This window comes from Apis cerana, linkage group LG13 (genome assembly GCF_029169275.1).
Source record: "Apis cerana isolate GH-2021 linkage group LG13, AcerK_1.0, whole genome shotgun sequence".
Lineage (NCBI taxonomy): Eukaryota > Metazoa > Arthropoda > Insecta > Hymenoptera > Apidae > Apis > Apis cerana.
Genome location: NC_083864.1, coordinates 200,360 through 211,576, shown reverse-complemented (window position 1 = coordinate 211,576; position 11,217 = coordinate 200,360).

Genomic DNA, 11,217 nt, shown 5'->3' with positions numbered 1-11,217 from the left:
ATAATAATATGACAATTATCTTATTATCTTAATAATAAGATAAAGTGATAATAAAAATAATAATAAAATCTTTAAAAAAAAAAATTAAAATTTGAAAATATTTAAAAGTTGGAATTTTATAATATATACAATGTATTTTTCAATAGGATAACAATAGAGTGAAAACTTTTATAGATAAAAAGATAACTAGCTTCTTGCATAGTAGATGATTTCTTGAAAAAACATTGATTTTCTCTTATATCAAGAAAAAGAAAAAAAGATATTTAAAATAAAAAAATAAAAATAAGAAACTATTAACATGTGCATTTATGTTAAGTAATTGATAAATAAGCATTGACTCTAATTTTGCATATAATTATCATAATTAAATTTATTTAGAACTAACTTATTATGCACTAAAAACAAAAATACTATTATGAGACAAACATTGACTCTACTGACCACATTGCTCATTGAATACAAACATCTTTTAAGAATAAAATGCAGGAGAAGCTGTCTCTTGAAAGCTGTTATAAAATGTAAAATAATTTTTTTCTTAAAAATAGTATTTATTGAAGTTTTGGAATAATAAAAATGAAATTATATTCAATAAGAAACTTAAACTTCAATAAGAAAATAAAGAATTGAATTTTTCTAATAATTCTAATAATAATAAACATTGAAATTCTATTCAAAAACATTGAATACAAAAGATTGAAATTTAGATTGATTTTTTTTATTGAAATTTTCTTTGCATGATCAATAATTATTTATTCTAATTATGTATTATCTTAAGAGAAAGACTGATTCTATTTTTCACACACCGAATATAATAAAATGTTATATTCTATATAATATATGTATGTATAAAATATAATGTTATATTCTGTAATAATATTTTATTTATTTGCCATATAATATGTCATATAATATAATATTTATGTCATATTATAGAAATATTTGAAAATGTTTACAAGTTTACAAGAAAATTTACAAGAAAAATAACAAATTATAGATCATTTCAAAATCTTTCCTATTATCTTCAAATTTTCAATTATTAATGTAAGTAATCAAATTATGAATTATATAAAAAATGATATCTATATATTATGTAACTTAATAATTAATAATTTAATAAAAAAAATGCAGAAGTGCTTACCATTTTTACAATAAAAATATTTATTTATTTATATTATTTATATTTTAAATATTTATTTAAATTTTTTTCCTTTATGTAAAATATATCATGACATCCATATTGAAAATTTTTTCCAACCTAAAGTAATCTCAACAATCAATTATTATGCATAAAAATTGAATCTTTAAAATAAATATATACACAAATATACACAAATATACACAAATATACAAATATATACAAATATATATATATATATACACATATATACATATATACATATATGTGCAATGAAAGAATAATATGTATGCAAAAAATTAAGCTAATTGTATTGAAATAATCTAGTTCTATTTTCATAAAAATTCATAATACAAATTAATATACTGATCAAATAAACTAATCAAATAAACAAATAAAAAAAAAATAAATTCATTAGAGAATTATCAATAATATTCCATAAATAATTGAATAAACATGTATTTATAAAACAATAGTATAATGTAAGTAATCAAATTATGAATTATATAAAAATGATATCTATATATTATGTAACTTAATAATTAATAATTTAATAAAAAAAATGCAGAAGTGCTTACCATTTTTTACAATAAAAATATTTATTTATTTATATTATTTATATTTTAAATATTTATTTATATTTTTTTTTTCTTTATGTAAAATATATCATGACATCCATATTGAAAATTTTTTCCAACCTAAAATAAAATAAAATAAAATAAAATAAAATAAAATAAAATAAAATCTCAACAATCAATTATTATGCATAAAAATTGAATCTTTAAAATAAATATATACACAAATATACAAATATATACATATATATATATATATATATATATATAGATATATACATATATGTGCAATGAAAGAATAATATGTATGCAAAAAATTAAGCTAATTGTATTGAAATAATCTAGTTCTATTTTCATAAAAATTCATAATACAAATTAATATACTGATCAAATAAACTAATCAAATAAACAAATAAAATAATAAATTCATCAGAGAATTATCAATAATATTCCATAAATAATTGAATAAACATGTATTTATAAAACAATAGTATAAAAAGTAAAAGAAAATAAATATTAAATAAATATTACCAAATAGATAAAGCACACTTGAAGAAATTCTAATCGTCACGAATGTCAACAGTAGAATGAAATTTAGCGTAACTAATTCGATGTATCGAATTTCAAAACAGAAAGAGAATATGCTCAACAACAATTCGACAAATTGAACATACAGAATATAATACAATAACGAACCACCAATTTTCTGAAAGATTGAATTATAAAAAATGTTTTCAGTTTTGAAACTGATCATAAAATCAAAAGAAACAAATAATATTATATTAATTAATATAATAATATTATAAATAATATTATAGCAATAGTATCGGAAAAATACATACATGAAAACATATATATATATTTAAAATATATATGTACACGTAAAATATATATATATATAAAATATATATATACGTAAAATTTATATATGTATACACAAAATATACATATACGTAAAATATATATATACGAAGATACGTGAAATATTATATTGATTGTAATCTAACAATTTTATGTCAATAAAAAGAAATTTATAATTATATTTCTTTAAAATAAATCTCATCATATTTGTGAAAAATGGATTACATCTTCACTTACATTTTTCAAGCCATCTTGTCTTCGAAGTTCCAATGAAATGATAATTGATCTTTATCCTTCGTCATCTTCATCAAAAATCTTCAATTCTGCTATAATAATGATTAAACAAATGCATATTATACAAAACTTATTAAAACTTATTGTTAAATATAAATAATAATTATAATATCATATCCTATCGGTAAGAATTTTAAGTATTTCGCACTTCAGAACAAAACGTGACCAGCCGGCACCACGATTTTCAACTATGAACTACTGCCATGCGCATTATGATGCGCACTATGATGCGCACTGACTCGTTTCGTTACTGGGCCTTTTTGATTAGTTGAAGCGATGTGGTTTACTTCAATTTATTTTTATTCATTTTAATTTTACGCGCGAAAATCGAATATATATATTATAAATATTCATTATTTAATTATAAATACATCATAATCTTACAAACATATGTCAATTGAAAATATAATAAAAATAAATTATTTAATTTAATTTATTATAAAAATTATCCATTTGTAAAATTAAACATTTAAAGTAAAAATTGAAAATTTGAAAAAATATATTATGAAACAGAAGTTAATGTAAAGTATATCTAAATTACAAAGTATAACGGAAAAAGAATAAAGAGAATTCTTGTACATAATAGAAGATAAATGTTAAATTAAAAAGATGCCGAAAAATAAATTAAAAAATTTTATATAAATATTAATATAATTTAATATTAATATAAAAATTATATAAAATAAATAAAATATACAATAAAGTATATAAATTTTTATATTAATTTCAATTTTTTATTCTTATACCATACATAGATCATTTTAAAAAATCACCCATATCATTTACATTAAAAATAAAGTTAAGTTTCACATCATTCAACATTACTCAATCATAAAATTTTTAAATATTTTAGTCTAGATCTTAATACAAAAATCTAAAATCTAAAAAATACGAAATTAAAATCTAAAATAAAGAAAAAAAAATCTAAAAATACGAAAATAATTAAGGTTTTGAATTTCTAAAATATGAAAAAGGATTTTCATATATCACGTCTATTATGTACTTCGTGTAAATATAAAAACTATATAAAAATTAAAATCATAATTAAATTAAATTAAGAAAGAATGATCATAAGTTATATTTTATAATAGATTATATAAATATTGTATTATATATGCAAATGTGATTGTGAATGCATATCTGATACTCACGCTGAAGTCTGAAGAAAATTGAATTCTTATTCCCTTTATGATTGTTTGTCATCGTTGATTGTTTGCCTTGTCTCAAACAAGACACACTGTATTCACGCATATAGCCAATATCTTTTCTTCTATATGTGGTCAGACTCTTCTTCGACTCATCCGTGCTCTAACATCCTCTTTCTATTCCTCATTCTTTTCCTTTTATATCATCTAAAATTGAATCGATAAGAACATCGATGTGTAAACTTTCTTTTATTTATCTTTGGAAGAAAATTAATTAAATAAATTAATTCGTCGTAAGATTAATAAAATAAATTTTATTTTACCGAATGAAATAACATATATACACAAATAAATATATACAAAAATATGTATATATAAATACGTACAATATAAAGAAAATATGCAAAAATATGTAAAATATGCAAAATATGCAACATAAAAATATTTTTGGAATTATTTAATCATGACAAATTTCTGTCTAAATGGTTTATCTATTTTTTATAAAAAATATGCACTTATGTAAATATCAGCAGTTTAATAAGATAATAATATGACAATTATCTTATTATCTTAATAATAAGATAAAGTGATAATAAAAATAATAATAAAATCTTTAAATAAAAAAATTAAATTTGAAAATATTTAAAAGTTGGAATTTTATAATATATACAATGTATTTTTCAATAGGATAACAATAGAGTGAAAACTTTTATAGATAAAAAGATAACTAGCTTCTTGCATAGTAGATGATTTCTTGAAAAAAACATTGATTTTCTCTTATATCAAGAAAAAAGAAAAAAAGATATTTAAAATAAAAAAATAAAAATAAGAAACTATTAACATGTGCATTTATGTTAAGTAATTGATAAATAAGCATTGACTCTAATTTTGCATATAATTATCATAATTAAATTTATTTAGAACTAACTTATTATGCACTAAAAACAAAAATACTATTATGAGACAAACATTGACTCTACTGACCACATTGCTCATTGAATACAAACATCTTTTAAGAATAAAATGCAGGAGAAGCTGTCTCTTGAAAGCTGTTATAAAATGTAAAATAATTTTTTTCTTAAAAATAGTATTTATTGAAGTTTTGGAATAATAAAAATGAAATTATATTCAATAAGAAACTTAAACTTCAATAAGAAAATAAAGAATTGAATTTTTCTAATAATTCTAATAATAATAAACATTGAAATTCTATTCAAAAACATTGAATACAAAAGATTGAAATTTAGATTGATTTTTTTTATTGAAATTTTCTTTGCATGATCAATAATTATTTATTCTAATTATGTATTATCTTAAGAGAAAGACTGATTCTATTTTTCACACACCGAATATAATAAAATGTTATATTCTATATAATATATGTATGTATAAAATATAATGTTATATTCTGTAATAATATTTTATTTATTTGCCATATAATATGTCATATAATATAATATTTATGTCATATTATAGAAATATTTGAAAATGTTTACAAGTTTACAAGAAAATTTACAAGAAAAATAACAAATTATAGATCATTTCAAAATCTTTCCTATTATCTTCAAATTTTCAATTATTAATGTAAGTAATCAAATTATGAATTATATAAAAAATGATATCTATATATTATGTAACTTAATAATTAATAATTTAATAAAAAATGCAGAAGTGCTTACCATTTTTTACAATAAAAATATTTATTTATTTATATTATTTATATTTTAAATATTTATTTAAATTTTTTTCCTTTATGTAAAATATATCATGACATCCATATTGAAAATTTTTTCCAACCTAAAGTAATCTCAACAATCAATTATTATGCATAAAAATTGAATCTTTAAAATAAATATATACACAAATATACACAAATATACACAAATATACAAATATATACAAATATATATATATATATACACATATATACATATATACATATATGTGCAATGAAAGAATAATATGTATGCAAAAAATTAAGCTAATTGTATTGAAATAATCTAGTTCTATTTTCATAAAAATTCATAATACAAATTAATATACTGATCAAATAAACTAATCAAATAAACAAATAAAAAAAAAATAAATTCATTAGAGAATTATCAATAATATTCCATAAATAATTGAATAAACATGTATTTATAAAACAATAGTATAATGTAAGTAATCAAATTATGAATTATATAAAAAATGATATCTATATATTATGTAACTTAATAATTAATAATTTAATAAAAAAAATGCAGAAGTGCTTACCATTTTTTACAATAAAAATATTTATTTATTTATATTATTTATATTTTAAATATTTATTTATATTTTTTTTTTCTTTATGTAAAATATATCATGACATCCATATTGAAAATTTTTTCCAACCTAAAATAAAATAAAATAAAATAAAATAAAATAAAATAAAATCTCAACAATCAATTATTATGCATAAAAATTGAATCTTTAAAATAAATATATAAATATATACAAATATACAAATATATATATATATATATATATATATATATATATATATAGATATATACATATATGTGCAATGAAAGAATAATATGTATGCAAAAAATTAAGCTAATTGTATTGAAATAATCTAGTTCTATTTTCATAAAAATTCATAATACAAATTAATATACTGATCAAATAAACTAATCAAATAAACAAATAAAAAAAAAATAAATTCATCAGAGAATTATCAATAATATTCCATAAATAATTGAATAAACATGTATTTATAAAACAATAGTATAAAAAGTAAAAGAAAATAAATATTAAATAAATATTACCAAATAGATAAAGCACACTTGAAGAAATTCTAATCGTCACGAATGTCAACAGTAGAATGAAATTTAGCGTAACTAATTCGATGTATCGAATTTCAAAACAGAAAGAGAATATGCTCAACAACAATTCGACAAATTGAACATACAGAATATAATACAATAACGAACCACCAATTTTCTGAAAGATTGAATTATAAAAATGTTTTCAGTTTTGAAACTGATCATAAAATCAAAAGAAACAAATAATATTATATTAATTAATATAATAATATTATAAATAATATTATAGCAATAGTATCGGAAAAATACATACATGAAAACATATATATATATTTAAAATATATATGTACACGTAAAATATATATATATATAAAATATATATATACGTAAAATTTATATATGTATACACAAAATATACATATACGTAAAATATATATATACGAAGATACGTGAAATATTATATTGATTGTAATCTAACAATTTTATGTCAATAAAAAGAAATTTATAATTATATTTCTTTAAAATAAATCTCATCATATTTGTGAAAGATGGATTACATCTTCACTTACATTTTTCAAGCCATCTTGTCTTCGAAGTTCCAATGAAATGATAATTGATCTTTATCCTTCGTCATCTTCATCAAAAATCTTCAATTCTGCTATAATAATGATTAAACAAATGCATATTATACAAAACTTATTAAAACTTATTGTTAAATATAAATAATAATTATAATATCATATCCTATCGGTAAGAATTTTAAGTATTTCGCACTTCAGAACAAAACGTGACCAGCCGGCACCACGATTTTCAACTATGAACTACTGCCATGCGCATTATGATGCGCACTATGATGCGCACTGACTCGTTTCGTTACTGGGCCTTTTTGATTAGTTGAAGCGATGTGGTTTACTTCAATTTATTTTTATTCATTTTAATTTTACGCGCGAAAATCGAATATATATATTATAAATATTCATTATTTAATTATAAATACATCATAATCTTACAAACATATGTCAATTGAAAATATAATAAATTAAATTATTTAATTTAATTTATTATAAAAATTATCCATTTGTAAAATTAAACATTTAAAGTAAAAATTGAAAATTTGAAAAAAATATATTATGAAACAGAAGTTAATGTAAAGTATATCTAAATTACAAAGTATAACGGAAAAAGAATAAAGAGAATTCTTGTACATAATAGAAGATAAATGTTAAATTAGAAAAGATGCCGAAAAATAAATTAAAAAATTTTATATAAATATTAATATAATTTAATATTAATATAAAAATTATATAAAATAAATAAAATATACAATAAAGTATATAAATTTTTATATTAATTTCAATTTTTATTCTTATACCATACATAGATCATTTTAAAAAAATCACCCATATCATTTACATTAAAATAAAGTTAAGTTTCACATCATTCAACATTACTCAATCATAAAATTTTTAAATATTTTAGTCTAGATCTTAATACAAAAATCTAAAATCTAAAAAAATACGAAATTAAAATCTAAAATAAAGAAAAAAAAATCTAAAAATACGAAAATAATTAAGGTTTTGAATTTCTAAAATATGAAAAGGATTTTCATATATCACGTCTATTATGTACTTCGTGTAAATATAAAAACTATATAAAAATTAAAATCATAATTAAATTAAATTAAGAAAGAATGATCATAAGTTATATTTTATAATAGATTATATAAATATTGTATTATATATGCAAATGTGATTGTGAATGCATATCTGATACTCACGCTGAAGTCTGAAGAAAATTGAATTCTTATTCCCTTTATGATTGTTTGTCATCGTTGATTGTTTGCCTTGTCTCAAACAAGACACACTGTATTCACGCATATAGCCAATATCTTTTCTTCTATATGTGGTCAGACTCTTCTTCGACTCATCCGTGCTCTAACATCCTCTTTCTATTCCTCATTCTTTTCCTTTTATATCATCTAAAATTGAATCGATAAGAACATCGATGTGTAAACTTTCTTTTATTTATCTTTGGAAGAAAATTAATTAAATAAATTAATTCGTCGTAAGATTAATAAAATAAATTTTATTTTACCGAATGAAATAACATATATACACAAATAAATATATACAAAAATATGTATATATAAATACGTACAATATAAAGAAAATATGCAAAAATATGTAAAATATGCAAAATATGCAACATAAAAATATTTTTGGAATTATTTAATCATGACAAATTTCTGTCTAAATGGTTTATCTATTTTTATAAAAATATGCACTTATGTAAATATCAGCAGTTTAATAAGATAATAATATGACAATTATCTTATTATCTTAATAATAAGATAAAGTGATAATAAAAATAATAATAAAATCTTTAAATAAAAAAATTAAATTTGAAAATATTTAAAAGTTGGAATTTTATAATATATACAATGTATTTTTCAATAGGATAACAATAGAGTGAAAACTTTTATAGATAAAAGATAACTAGCTTCTTGCATAGTAGATGATTTCTTGAAAAAAACATTGATTTTCTCTTATATCAAGAAAAAGAAAAAAAGATATTTAAAATAAAAAATAAAAATAAGAAACTATTAACATGTGCATTTATGTTAAGTAATTGATAAATAAGCATTGACTCTAATTTTGCATATAATTATCATAATTAAATTTATTTAGAACTAACTTATTATGCACTAAAAACAAAAATACTATTATGAGACAAACATTGACTCTACTGACCACATTGCTCATTGAATACAAACATCTTTTAAGAATAAAATGCAGGAGAAGCTGTCTCTTGAAAGCTGTTATAAAATGTAAAATAATTTTTTTCTTAAAAATAGTATTTATTGAAGTTTTGGAATAATAAAAAATGAAATTATATTCAATAAGAAACTTAAACTTCAATAAGAAAATAAAGAATTGAATTTTTCTAATAATTCTAATAATAATAAACATTGAAATTCTATTCAAAAACATTGAATACAAAAGATTGAAATTTAGATTGATTTTTTTTATTGAAATTTTCTTTGCATGATCAATAATTATTTATTCTAATTATGTATTATCTTAAGAGAAAGACTGATTCTATTTTTCACACACCGAATATAATAAAATGTTATATTCTATATAATATATGTATGTATAAAATATAATGTTATATTCTGTAATAATATTTTATTTATTTGCCATATAATATGTCATATAATATAATATTTATGTCATATTATAGAAATATTTGAAAATGTTTACAAGTTTACAAGAAAATTTACAAGAAAAATAACAAATTATAGATCATTTCAAAATCTTTCCTATTATCTTCAAATTTTCAATTATTAATGTAAGTAATCAAATTATGAATTATATAAAAAATGATATCTATATATTATGTAACTTAATAATTAATAATTTAATAAAAAAAATGCAGAAGTGCTTACCATTTTTTACAATAAAAATATTTATTTATTTATATTATTTATATTTTAAATATTTATTTAAATTTTTTTCCTTTATGTAAAATATATCATGACATCCATATTGAAAATTTTTTCCAACCTAAAGTAATCTCAACAATCAATTATTATGCATAAAAATTGAATCTTTAAAATAAATATATACACAAATATACACAAATATACACAAATATACAAATATATACAAATATATATATATATATACACATATATACATATATACATATATGTGCAATGAAAGAATAATATGTATGCAAAAAATTAAGCTAATTGTATTGAAATAATCTAGTTCTATTTTCATAAAAATTCATAATACAAATTAATATACTGATCAAATAAACTAATCAAATAAACAAATAAAAAAAAAATAAATTCATCAGAGAATTATCAATAATATTCCATAAATAATTGAATAAACATGTATTTATAAAACAATAGTATAATGTAAGTAATCAAATTATGAATTATATAAAAAATGATATCTATATATTATGTAACTTAATAATTAATAATTTAATAAAAAAAATGCAGAAGTGCTTACCATTTTTTACAATAAAAATATTTATTTATTTATATTATTTATATTTTAAATATTTATTTATATTTTTTTTTTCTTTATGTAAAATATATCATGACATCCATATTGAAAATTTTTTCCAACCTAAAATAAAATAAAATAAAATAAAATAAAATAAAATCTCAACAATCAATTATTATGCATAAAATTGAATCTTTAAAATAAATATATACACAAATATACAAATATATACATATATATATATATATATATATATATATATATAGATATATACATATATGTGCAATGAAAGAATAATATGTATGCAAAAAATTAAGCTAATTGTATTGAAATAATCTAGTTCTATTTTCATAAAAATTCATAATACAAATTAATATACTGATCAAATAAACTAAT